We start from the raw sequence: 11538 nt of genomic DNA on the forward strand, positions 1-11538 counted from the left end.
CGCCGCCCGCCGCCGCCTCTTCCGGGTTCAGCCGAGCGCTTCCGGGCCCGCCGCTTCCGGGCCAGCCCATTCCGCTCCCCCGGGGGAAGGGGGAGGAGGAACCGAGCGCGCCGCCAGGGGGAGCCAACCCCGCTGCCTCCCCCCGCGCGGGGCGCAGTGGGATGCGCCGGGGCGCTGGGCGGGAGGGGGACAAAATGGGGGCGCTGTGAGGGGAGGGGGCTGGGGGGTGAAATAAACGGCCCCAAATTCTTGTCCCGGCTGAGCTGGCGTCTCGGCGTTGTGCTTCTCAGCCCCCTCGCCCCCCGGCTTGGCCCCCGTTTTCCTGCAGTTGTCTCCCCCCGGCAGGTGGCGGTGTTGAACAGCACGAAGCCGGCGAGGGTCCCCCTGCTCCTCAGTCAGAGCCTTTGGGGTTCCTGAGGGAGTCGTCGGGGTTGGAAAGGCGAATTCATCCTGGCCGGCCGCCCCCTGCCACCAGCACCACCGAACCGTGTCCCCAAGCACCACGTCCAACCTCTCCTTGAACACCCCCAGGGACGCTGACGCCACCACCTCCCTGGGCAGCCCGTCCCAATGCGTCACCACTCTGAGAAGAAATTTCTCCTCATTTCCAACCTAAACCTGCCCTGGCACAACTTGAGGCTGTGCCTTCTTGTCCTGCCATTAATTATATGCGAGAAGAGGCCACCCCCCAGCTCCCCACAACTTCCTCTCAGGGACTTGGAGCAAACAATCACAGAATCCCAGAATCACCTAGGTTGGAAGAGACCTCCAAGATCACCGAGTCCAACCTCTGACCTAACACTAACAAGTGCTCCACTAAACCATATCACCGAGCTCTAAATCTAAACGTCTCTTAAAGACCTCCAGGGATGGTGACTGAACCACTCCCCTGGGCAGCCCATTCCAATGCCTAACAACCCTTTCAGTAAAGAAGTTCTTCGTAACATCCAACCTAAACCTCCCCTGGCGCAACTTTAGCCCATTGCCCCTCGTCCTGTCACCAGGCACGTGGGAGAATAGACCAACCCCCACCTCGCTACAGCCTCCTTTAAGGTATCTATAGAGTGCGATAAGGTCACCCCTGAGCCTTCTCTTCTCCAGACCAAAACCTCCTGCCCGTTTCTTGCTGTGTCTGCACCCATGGGTGATCTGCAGCATTCACCCGGGGCAGCTGAGCAGGTGTTAAGGATGCAGGAGGCTCCCAAGGAGAAAATTCGTGCAAGGTCACAGCAGCAGGATTGCTCCTCGCCAGCTTGTTAGCGGGCCGCCCATCTGCCGTGTCGCTGGAACGCAGCCCCAGATGGGGAAGGGGCCGGGGCGGCTGCCAGGGCTTCCACCCCTGGGAACGGGGCAGGGAAGACGCTGGGAAGAGGAGGGAGGCCTTGGCTCCAGTGAAAAACGTCACAGGACACAGGATTTCCTCCAGACAGCGCCAATATAGAAATGGCATAAATCCACTTCCAGTGTCTTTGTAAACCTAGGCCACGATATCAGTTCGTCTACATGGGAAGGACACGGCTGAGCCCATGGGAGCTTGCATCTTTTATTCCGTGCACTGCACATTTAATATTCACATTGCAGCAGCATCATATTCACGTTTAGAGCATCTGATTGACAGAGAAAGGGCCAAATCTCACCTGCTGAAAGCACCGAACACGAGATATCACACCTGCGTGTGCCTCAGCTCACTGGTGTAGCACACACCCAGTGGAGCAGCAGCACAGGGCAACGGCACAGAGGGGATTCCTCCCAGGAAAAAAAACACTTTGAAACCATTTTGCTTTAGAGCAGCAGGGAAAGACTCCACAAAACTTATTACAGCAAATTTAAGGGAGCAGGGATAGTATGGGGATTTTAGGTGATCAAGAAATATTCTATTAAGAAATTAATACATTCTGCAGTAGACTTGGGTTTGGGTGAAGGGTCCGGTTTTCAGCACTCAAGACTCGAGATCCTCGTCAGTACAGCGCTGCTATGGGCTGCTGCGCCGTGCACCCTGCAAGGCAGCCCAGAGCCCACTTAACACTATTACCTGCAATTACGGTCTAGCAAATCGGGGGTGTTTAGGTTAGAGCCAGTGAAGTAATCACGGTCCATTGAAGAGATTAGAAGGGTAGCACAAGCTGTACTATAAATTGATGGTCCAGCTGGCAGATTCCACAGGTATTTCACTGACCAGCACGTCCAAGACTCACAGATAAAATGAAAGAAAAGCAAAATAAGGTAAATAACTTTAAGCAGAATAGAGGAAAAGTGACTATTTACAGACTGCAGAATCTATTGTGGAAACCCCTATCTTCTGCCAGGGCTATGTGACTGCAAACCACCGGGGACAGCATGAGAGCAAACCATCTTCAGATTGTTATTTATTATGACATTTGGCCAGTCCTTGTTCCTGGTAGTTACAGGATGGAATTGATAACCTCTTCTTCATTCTTATCCGCTTCACCCACCAGATGTAATCAGACTTAGCACTTTTCATCTTCAAAGCACTTTGCAAACATTAATTCATTAATCCTTATGCCCCCCTGTGAAGCAGTTAAGTATTATCCCTGTTTTACAGGCCTCTTTATCTCCAGAACCTGTCCACTAATTTTTAGCGTATCCATTGCTTTACCTTGTGATGTCAAAGCAATAGAGAAATCGTAGCAGAAAATAGTTAGGCTCGTTTTCAGAACTGCTGAATACCTGCACATCCCACAGGAACTCAGGACTGCTGAACCCAAGCCCTAGGTCTGCCCTGCTACTGCAAGATCTCATTAATTAATTGACATGCCCAGCCAGGAAAATCCTTGGTGCCACAGACATCGGTCAAGACACTTCCAGTTTTGGCAGAGTTTTTACACACTTAAAACCTGCAGATGGGGTAGAAAAAACAGGCCCTTTCTATAGAGCTAGTAAATAATTCATTTTGTCACAGTAATTGTCTTCCAAGGGAGCAATCCAGATGTGACAATTCAAGAAACAGAACAAGCTATAATCAGATAACCTTTAATACCTATTTGAAAGGCAAATAGAAACGATTTTGTGTTTACACCACTGTCAAGTTTCTTTCCTGTTAGTCAACATCTTCTGTTAAGTTACAGGAGGATGGCAAGGCCAACAATTTTCCTTGAACTCTGTCCAGAGCTGCCAGAGAGCCTGCTGTCTGGCTCACCGCTCTTCTCCCAAAGGCCCTCTCTCGACAGTTGATTTTGGAATCATAGCAGAAACAATTGTGCCTTCTGTCCGTGATGTTGCAGAGCAGAATGAATCGATGCACACACTGAAATGAGATGTTGTGCTGTGAGAACAAATGAAGGGCATGGAAGAAAGCTCCTTTTTTATGGCAGTCATTTGCTCAGCTTTGTAGAGTTGGGCTAGAGAAGGATTTATGTTTTATTATTGGTCAAATTATCTGATTATGAGTAGATGCCAGTAAAAACTGGGATTTCCTGCTACCTAGCTTTCCTCTGCTCTATTTTTGCTTGCTTTGAGTGCACCTTCTGAATTTATTATTTGCTCCCCTGCTGAGGAGAGTGATCCGGTGGCACGTGGCATCTCAAGTGCACCTTGCCTGCTCCTCCAGAGCAGTAAGCATGCCAGCAGTCAGGAGGGGCAGGGGCAAGAGGAGGGCTGGGGCACATCCCTCCAGAACCGCGAGCAAAGCCTTTCCCATGCACCAGAGCCAAGAGGCCATTTTCAGCGCCTGCTGATTTCACAAGAGGAAACTCCACCTCGAAGTAGCGCTGAGGGCACAACATCAGGAATTTGTCCTTAAGAGGCCAGAAGTTGAATGTTATAACCACCAGGCAGACTGATGAATGCGAAGGAGCAATACCTATTGTAGTCAGAAGCCTGGAGCGGCTGTGCTGGCAAAAAGATTAATTACCTCTGGGTGTGAGCTGGAACCGCAGCACACCCAGCAGTCCTGAGGTTTTTGTTACTGCCTAGCAAAGTTGGAAATGCTGCTCTCTCCCGTATCGCACTGAGGCAAGGATTCTGTTACCCTTTTCCTACGAATTTACCTCAGTTCTACCCTGTACTGGAATGGTTGTTAGCCTCAGCCACAGCTGAATACAAACACTGGGTATGCGAGGCAAGAATAAAACGTATTCTTCCTGGTTCTGGTGAGGTCCCTGTACAGCAGGAGCTCTGCCTGCCCGTTAGGCTGAACACCAGCCTACCTGAGGTCGGACCCGGGGACAGGGATGATGTTCTGGGCTCCATTAACCACGACAAGCCACCAACCAAAAGCAGAGCTGATGCCAGCCCAGCTACGACACCTTTTGTCTCCAGCGCTCTGTCCCAAGGCAAAAGGTGCTAAATTTGATCTGGTTACTACACCCTTGCCACCATCACCATTATCAGCGAGGAGTAAATAGTGATAAATGGTGAATAAACATTGAGCTGGCGGCACCGTCTCTGCCCCAGCTCTGTGGGTGCAGTCCTTCCGGACAGCCAGCGTGCCTCCAGCAGCTGCAGCAGAGCCTTGGGGACTGCAGGGTGTTCCCAGCTCACAGCGCTCCTCGGTGGCTTGGTAAGTGTGTCAGAAAAGGCTGGTCTCAGCAAGCCCTGTTGGAAACATCTGGTTTTAATTCTTCTTGAAAGCTGTGACATTCATTTGGACACCAAACCACTTTCCTTTCATCTATCCGGAGGACTAACCCTGTGGCAGAGCAGCTGACTTTCTGCCTGCCATTACAGCGTGCTGACTTTCATTACCCTGCAGGAAGAAAGGGGTCACAGAAGAGCCAGGGCCGTGCTTTTTGCAGGAGGAGAGATCTCGGGAGAGGGCGGCCGCTCACAACTGACACTTTTTTCCTGCTCGCCTCCCTCCCTAGAGTTCTTTTCAAGTTGTTTCAAGGCATACATTTCTCTGTCGACACGTCTCGAAGGGGCTCAGAGTCCAGCTTAGACCTGATTTCCCTCTTAATTCACTCGACTCTGAGAACCAAAGCACTTGGGGAACAGACAGATGTGGCATGCTGCCCCAAGTAGGAAAGAGAGTGCCTTTGTGCCGGAGGGAGGAGCCGTGTCTATTTAGAAATCTCTCAGCTGAGGATGCTGAAGGCTTTGTGGATGGGCTGGCACCCTGGGCAGGAACCTGGGACAATCAGGAACCCAGAGGCAGAGGGGTTTCCTCAAGAACTCCTGAAAGATCACTGTGGTATCAATAACTGAGGACTCTAGCAAGGGGATGATGTTTTGAACTCTAAAATGTGTTATTGTGCAGCAGAAGAGGCCTAAAGCAAGAACACTGAATGCTGGAAAGATCAGCCGCGCCATCACATGATCCCATGTAACCACAGAGAAGTTTTATCCAAAGCCAGCGAGACTCTTGGCTCTGTTTCTGGGTCTGAGCTCAGCAGAGATTGTGCAGTTGCATTTGCACAAACTTCCATCGATGCTGAAGTAAATGGGTTGGCTTTCCAGGCAGAACCGAGTCCCACCGGCGTGGGGTAGGTGCCTCAGGCAGCCTCCGAGCCGATGAGCAGCAACTGCTAGGTCTTATCCCAACACACTTCGGCGCAAGGCAAACAGCACAGGGCTGCAGCTCTAAGAGGCAGCCAGGCAACAGCACTGAACAATCAATTTCCCTTGTCAGACTGGCTACGCCCAAAGACTTGGCAGTGCTGGAGTGTATAGACTGTGGCAATAATATTAAACAAAACAGCTCCTCTCATCTGCCCACCCTCCTTCCCTGCTAATGGGCCACCCTCTTGAAGCTGTCACGGTTAAAAGGCTTTACCTTTTTATTTAAAGTGCCCATGTAAAAGCAATATACACAGGGAACGGCCGGACAATATGCCGTGGTGTGTGTTCACAGCCCATTGTCCAGCGCTGCCTGGAAGGAAAAGTGCTGTGCTGTGTGGCAGGAGCACAGGGCTGCTGAGAGCTGAAGGAAATTCTTCTGTAGCTTAGGCAACTCTTTTGGTACCTAAGACTTTCCCTCCTTGCTGCTCCAAAATTACTTGCAGGACAGCCAGGAAACACACCAGGGTATCAAGTTATCAGGAGCTCACCTCCAATAACCCGGTGCGAGATAGCTGGAGTGTCCCTCTGCCTCCTTACTGCTTCAGCCAGGACTAAGACTTCCTGGCAGAGGAGGAGGGAGTGAATCATGCGGCAGGAGAGAGCTGGAGCAGGAAATACAGCTGCCAGGCTGACTCAGCACGGCTTCCCTCCTGAACCTTGAACAGATGGGAGCTGGGAAGAATGTTAATGTTTAACTCCGCCAAAAATCCCCTCTTTAGCAAAAGGCATGCGAGACTCATCGGCTTCTCTATCAGGAGACGTTCTGCTTTGCCAGGAGCCGGGCTGGTGACAGTACCTCTGTGACCAGGTCAGCAGTTGTGCCTTTCAAATCAAGTCCAAAGGGCCTCACGAGCCTGATATGCTCCAGGAAGGAGATGGATAAAATCAGTTTATCTCTGCAGGCCTGCACTTCGCCGTGCGCACCAAGTCAGGAAGATGGACCAACACCATGAATACATACTCTTGGTAGTTGTTTGGGGAATAACATTAGCAATGATCTTGTCTAAGAGAACATTCTGGAGCCACCTGCCACCCTGCTTTCTCGCTCTCCAGCAGTATTTGACCCTGCAGAGAGGGCTCACAGCCTGCCCTAGCTTGGTAATGCTCTCCTGCAGATTAATCCCCCAGCACAGTAACCAGTAACTAGAAAGGGGAAAGAGGTCAAGGGGAAGGCAAGGATGGGCTCTTTGGAAGAACGTGCAGCAGCAGAGCTGGGGTGATGCACAGTCAGATTTCACCTTTCCTTTACTGCCTCTCTTTCTCCACCTCTAATTCTTCTTCCCAAGGGCATTTACTTCTTTGCATACCTGTCTTGGTTTGAAAAAAAATAAAACAAAACAAAGAAAAAACATACAACAAACATATAACACCTAAAAGGTAGGGCTAAAACGCTAGAACTTTAATCCCAGCCCTGGTACTGGTTACTCAACGGCCATTTCAGCTTCCTGTTCCTCACTTAGCCCATTGTAAAATGGGGATGATTCTTCCTGAGCTTCTAGTAATGCAAGAATCACCTAATGAGTGTTAATTAGGAAGATTCAAAAACAAATCGATAGATTACTGACTATGAAATACACGCTCGCTAGAGAATTGCTTAGCAGAGCCTCTCGGATAGGAGCCCGCATTTGCAAGCTCCAAAGGCCTGAGCTTCAAGCACTGATGCCAAGGACAGCCACGAGCTGCCAGGGAAGGGGGCTCCAAGAACAGCTCGGCAGTTCTGGCTGTGTCCCCCAGAGAATATCCAACCCGCGGGGAATCTACTTGTCCCTTCCATTTTCTCTGCAATAATCTGAAAGGTGTACAAAAGGCAAGAAATCCGTGACTGTTCGTCACACAGATCCAGTGTCTTTCTCAGTCCCCAGAAGTGAGAAGTGAGAATGAATTCTGTAACTGAAGAGAAAGAAGCAGCTGTGAGGGTCTGGGAATGAAAGCGCTCGCAGTAAGCAGTTGCGTGGTTAAAGTTACCTGCAGACAAAAAAGGCCTTGGGACACGCTGGGGGAAGAGATCGGGCTGTCCTGGGGGTTCTGCTATGGAGCGGCGCTGCCGTACTGAAGGCAGGTTGGATTCTTTCACTGTGAAGTAAAGCAGCTTTTGCTTTATAAGCCTCCAACGTGTAGAGCGAGAACAAAGCGTGCATCTGTGCTGAGACCTGAATTGTACAACACTCACCGGGGGGCTGGAAAAGAGGTAAGCAGCAAGGCGACAAAGTTTACTGCTGCTGCAGAACTACTCAGGACATCCAAACCAAGAGGCAAGAGCTAGGGAAGGATCCCACAACACCCAATACCTGGGCAATTAAGCTGCATGCGAGACGAAATACAAATGGATACACAGATGCTGGGGCAAAGCAAAACCTACCTGTAATTATACAACGTGGGGTCTAGGTTGGCTGCTGCCACTCAGGAAAGAGCTCATGGAATTATTATGGGGTACCCGGCTATGCACTCACTGCTGGTTAGAAAACACGAAATATTTTTTAAATACATACATATTAAATATGGAATTTAAAAAAGGGAAAAAAAAACTTGCAGTGACCTCGTAGGATACCATCGCATTCTTTTTTTATCGTACTTTACTTGCAGGGTTAGTACCTAGGTGTGCGGTTGTTTTCTCCTTAGCCAAGGTGACAAACGTGCTGCTGAAAGAAGCGATCCTGGAGCCCTGAACCGTCTGCTTGAATGAGAGCTTGGCAAGGCCTCCAGGAGCCAACGGGGGCACTTGTGCTGTAACGTATCTAAGAGATATCAGCTCTCATCTTCTGGCTTTCTGTACAGCCTGAAGCTTCTGCTCTTCAGCCCCACAATCGCCACATCTAATACCACATCACAGGGATGTGAGGTCTCCTTAGAAGAGTTATGCCATGCTACTTTAATGGTGCATTTTTCTATTGCCTTGGTGTTATTAAAAAAATGGGGGGGGGAGGGAGGGAGGGAAATGTAAGGACTGATAGGGTATGTTTGGAAGCGAAGTAAAATTCCAGTTTAATCACTGATTAAACAAACCAGTGGTGCTGTTGGGAGGGGTCACATGAAGTTCACTGCTTGGGTGGAGATGTTAAAAAAAAAAAAGAGAGAGAGAAAAAAAAAGCCATGTGGGTGTTCAAGCACTGTCCATAGCTCCAAGTGTTTCTTCAGCAGCTGCCTTACCCTCTCTGCTGGTGCTGGGCCTCTTCTGTAGGAAGCTCGGCAGCCCCAACAATCAGAGAAATCAGAGAATGCAGACTCCCTCAGGAAGCGCTGCTGCGCCAAGAGATAGACCCTTAGATGAAATATCAAAAAGGGAGGACCGAATAGACAAAAAATATTTCTTTGGACTCTCCTCTCTGGTATAAATCTGCTAACAGAACGGCATTCTGCTGCTCTAAGAGTAACGCTAGAAACGATGCCGGCCCTGGAAAGCAACAAATGCCATTCACATGTTAATAATTACACCTGAGATTATTTCCCGGAACAAGTTGTTCATATCCTATTGACTCCTCACCCTTTCTGCCTGCAATTCTCAACAATCTCTTACCAAATCAACACCAAAGCCCACTTTAAGCATTCTAAATCAGTGAGCTCAGAGCTCTCAGCTGCAGCTCAGGAAGGAGATCCCAGCATTGCCATTGCCAGTTCTCTGAAACCACTGGCTCAGGACGCAACAGCAGCCAAAAAAAGCCAGCTGAACGTTGGCTGTTTTCAAGAAGGATACCAAGGTGAGGGCAAAGCCCTCGTTTTGCCATTACAGAAATCCTCAGTGCGCTCATAGCCGGAGCATAGAGAGTGGCTCTGGTCCCAACAGTTCAAGAAGAACGTGATGGAGTTACAGAGGGTCCAGCGGAGGGCAGGGACCAGCTGCCTTCAAAAGAAGCTACCAAAAAGTTTCGGACTCGCTCTTCAGTGTAGAGAAAAGGCTTAGAAGGATCACACTGAGGTTTGCAAGGTTCTGAAGGCAGTAGAACAAGCGAATAAAGACTTTGTATTCACCAAATCCCCATACAAAAGAATGAGAAGGCACACCTTGGAACTGGAAGATCAATTGAAAGAAGAAAGTATTTTTTGACAGAAGTCTGGAACCTGCTGTTACAGAAAACTGGAGACGCTACCAACGAGTTTAAAAGAGTCTGCATAAATTCAGGAGCAACAGATCTGTAAAGTGCTGCCAAAAGGGCAGGGGTGCACCCTTTAGCCTCTCTAACCCATTCGGTGTGCTGTGGAGGAAAGCAAGGACCCAGGCTCGTGTGCTTGCCCAAACAGCATCTCCTGTTGCCACCACTGGAGACAGGATACTGGGCTAGAGGTGCCACTGCTCTGCCCCAGGAGGATGTTTTTAACCTTCTAAATTAAATCCTGAAAACCTCACAGTTAATTAAGTCAACGTGGTATCTTCCAACTGCTGCACTCATCTGCCTCTCAGCCCGTCCTCGCTGCTGTGCGCAGCGCCTCATGTTACAGCGTGGCCTCATTTAGACGCACACTAATGCTACAAGCAGCTCTGCGCAGGCAGATCCCTTTGCCACATGCGGCTCTGCTGAGACCAGCAGCGCCAGAAACCGCTGGAGAGAGGAAGCTGCACATGTGGCACAGGCACCAAGGGTCAGGCTTTAAACTTTGATGTGCGGCTTGACTGTTTGTCTTTATCATTATTTGTCACCGATTTTGATCAGCAGTGTGTGAGCTGTTGTAGTGACATGCATCATTTGATATCCTTGATAATTGGATAATTAAACTTACAGATCCTACCACAGTATGCTTTGTATTCACAACATTGCCAAAGAATTACTCCATCATGTATACGTAGCTCTTAAAATGATCGTTTTCTAAGTATATATTCATAGAGAATGAATAATAGAGAGTGACGATTTCTCACTTTGAAAATCTCGAAGTCTATTGAAATAACACCACTTTCTGTATCACCCTTAGTCAAAATAAACCACTAGAGCATTTCTGCGGATGAGGCTGTACGTTGGTGAAGTGGGAACCTCTTGCTGTGGGTGCCTAAACGTTGGCATCTGGTGTCGTTTGAGATACTCTGTGGTGTTCCCATCAGCCAAAAAAGGGGTGAAGCTGGTCCGGAGGGGGGCATGCCTCCAGTGGTCCCGTGTCAGCCCTGTGCAGATGTCTCATGTGTCTGAAACAGCAGCAGGCACTTCTGCTTAGGCAACTGAATGAAGCTTGAAGCGTCCTGCTCACATAACCTAAATAAACATGCAATTTCCTGTACAAGTCATGCCTTTAATAACAGCACATGCAAGTTTATCTGACGTGCTCTAATAAGTGGCACATCTGCTCCACCTGGACATGCCTCCGAGCCTCCAGTACACAGATCCCTATGCTGTTTATTCCAGCTATGAGGTCTGTAATTTATAAGGTGTACGTATTTTCTGGGCCATAATTCAGGCTTTTTACTGTGATGAATAAATTTCACGTGTCAATGCTGAGATTACTGTAAAAATAATACTAACATTAACTAATCACTTCCTGCCTTAATGGCCATGGCATCTGGTGAAGACTTACGAGGAGGTCCAAAAGCACAGAACGAGAAGGCTGAGAATTTGGGACAGCTCAAAGTAGAGGCGAGCTGCAGCTACGATAAAGGCCACGTTAAACTCCTGGTCCAATTAACGGCAGCGGTGGTGAGGCTGGGTTATAGCACTAATTACATTATTTTTTACCTCAGGAATCTGGTACTTTACATGTTACGGAGAACAACAAGGAAACGAGAGAAGAAAAGCACCTACAGCTATTCCTCAAAGTACGTTGCTCAGATAAACATCTTGAGGAGCCACGGTATGGCTGCAGAGCGAGCACTCGTGTCATGCTAATGAAGACACACAAACTTTCCAGTATCTCAAGAATGCAGGTTATCTAGTTTGGCTGCCGAAAACCTCATTTTTTGTTTTTAAACAAACCCAGGCTGCGGGGGGGCCTCAACACCTAGCAGGGGCACGCCTTCCTCACAGCACACAGCTTTATTCTTACGGCCTAGCCTTTCTCAGGGACCTGCAAGCCATCAAGATCGGGGCATGTTGGAAGGACACA

Source organism: Anser anser (assembly GCF_964211835.1).
Source record: "Anser anser genome assembly, chromosome: 30".
In the NCBI taxonomy this organism is placed as follows: Eukaryota; Metazoa; Chordata; class Aves; order Anseriformes; family Anatidae; genus Anser; species Anser anser.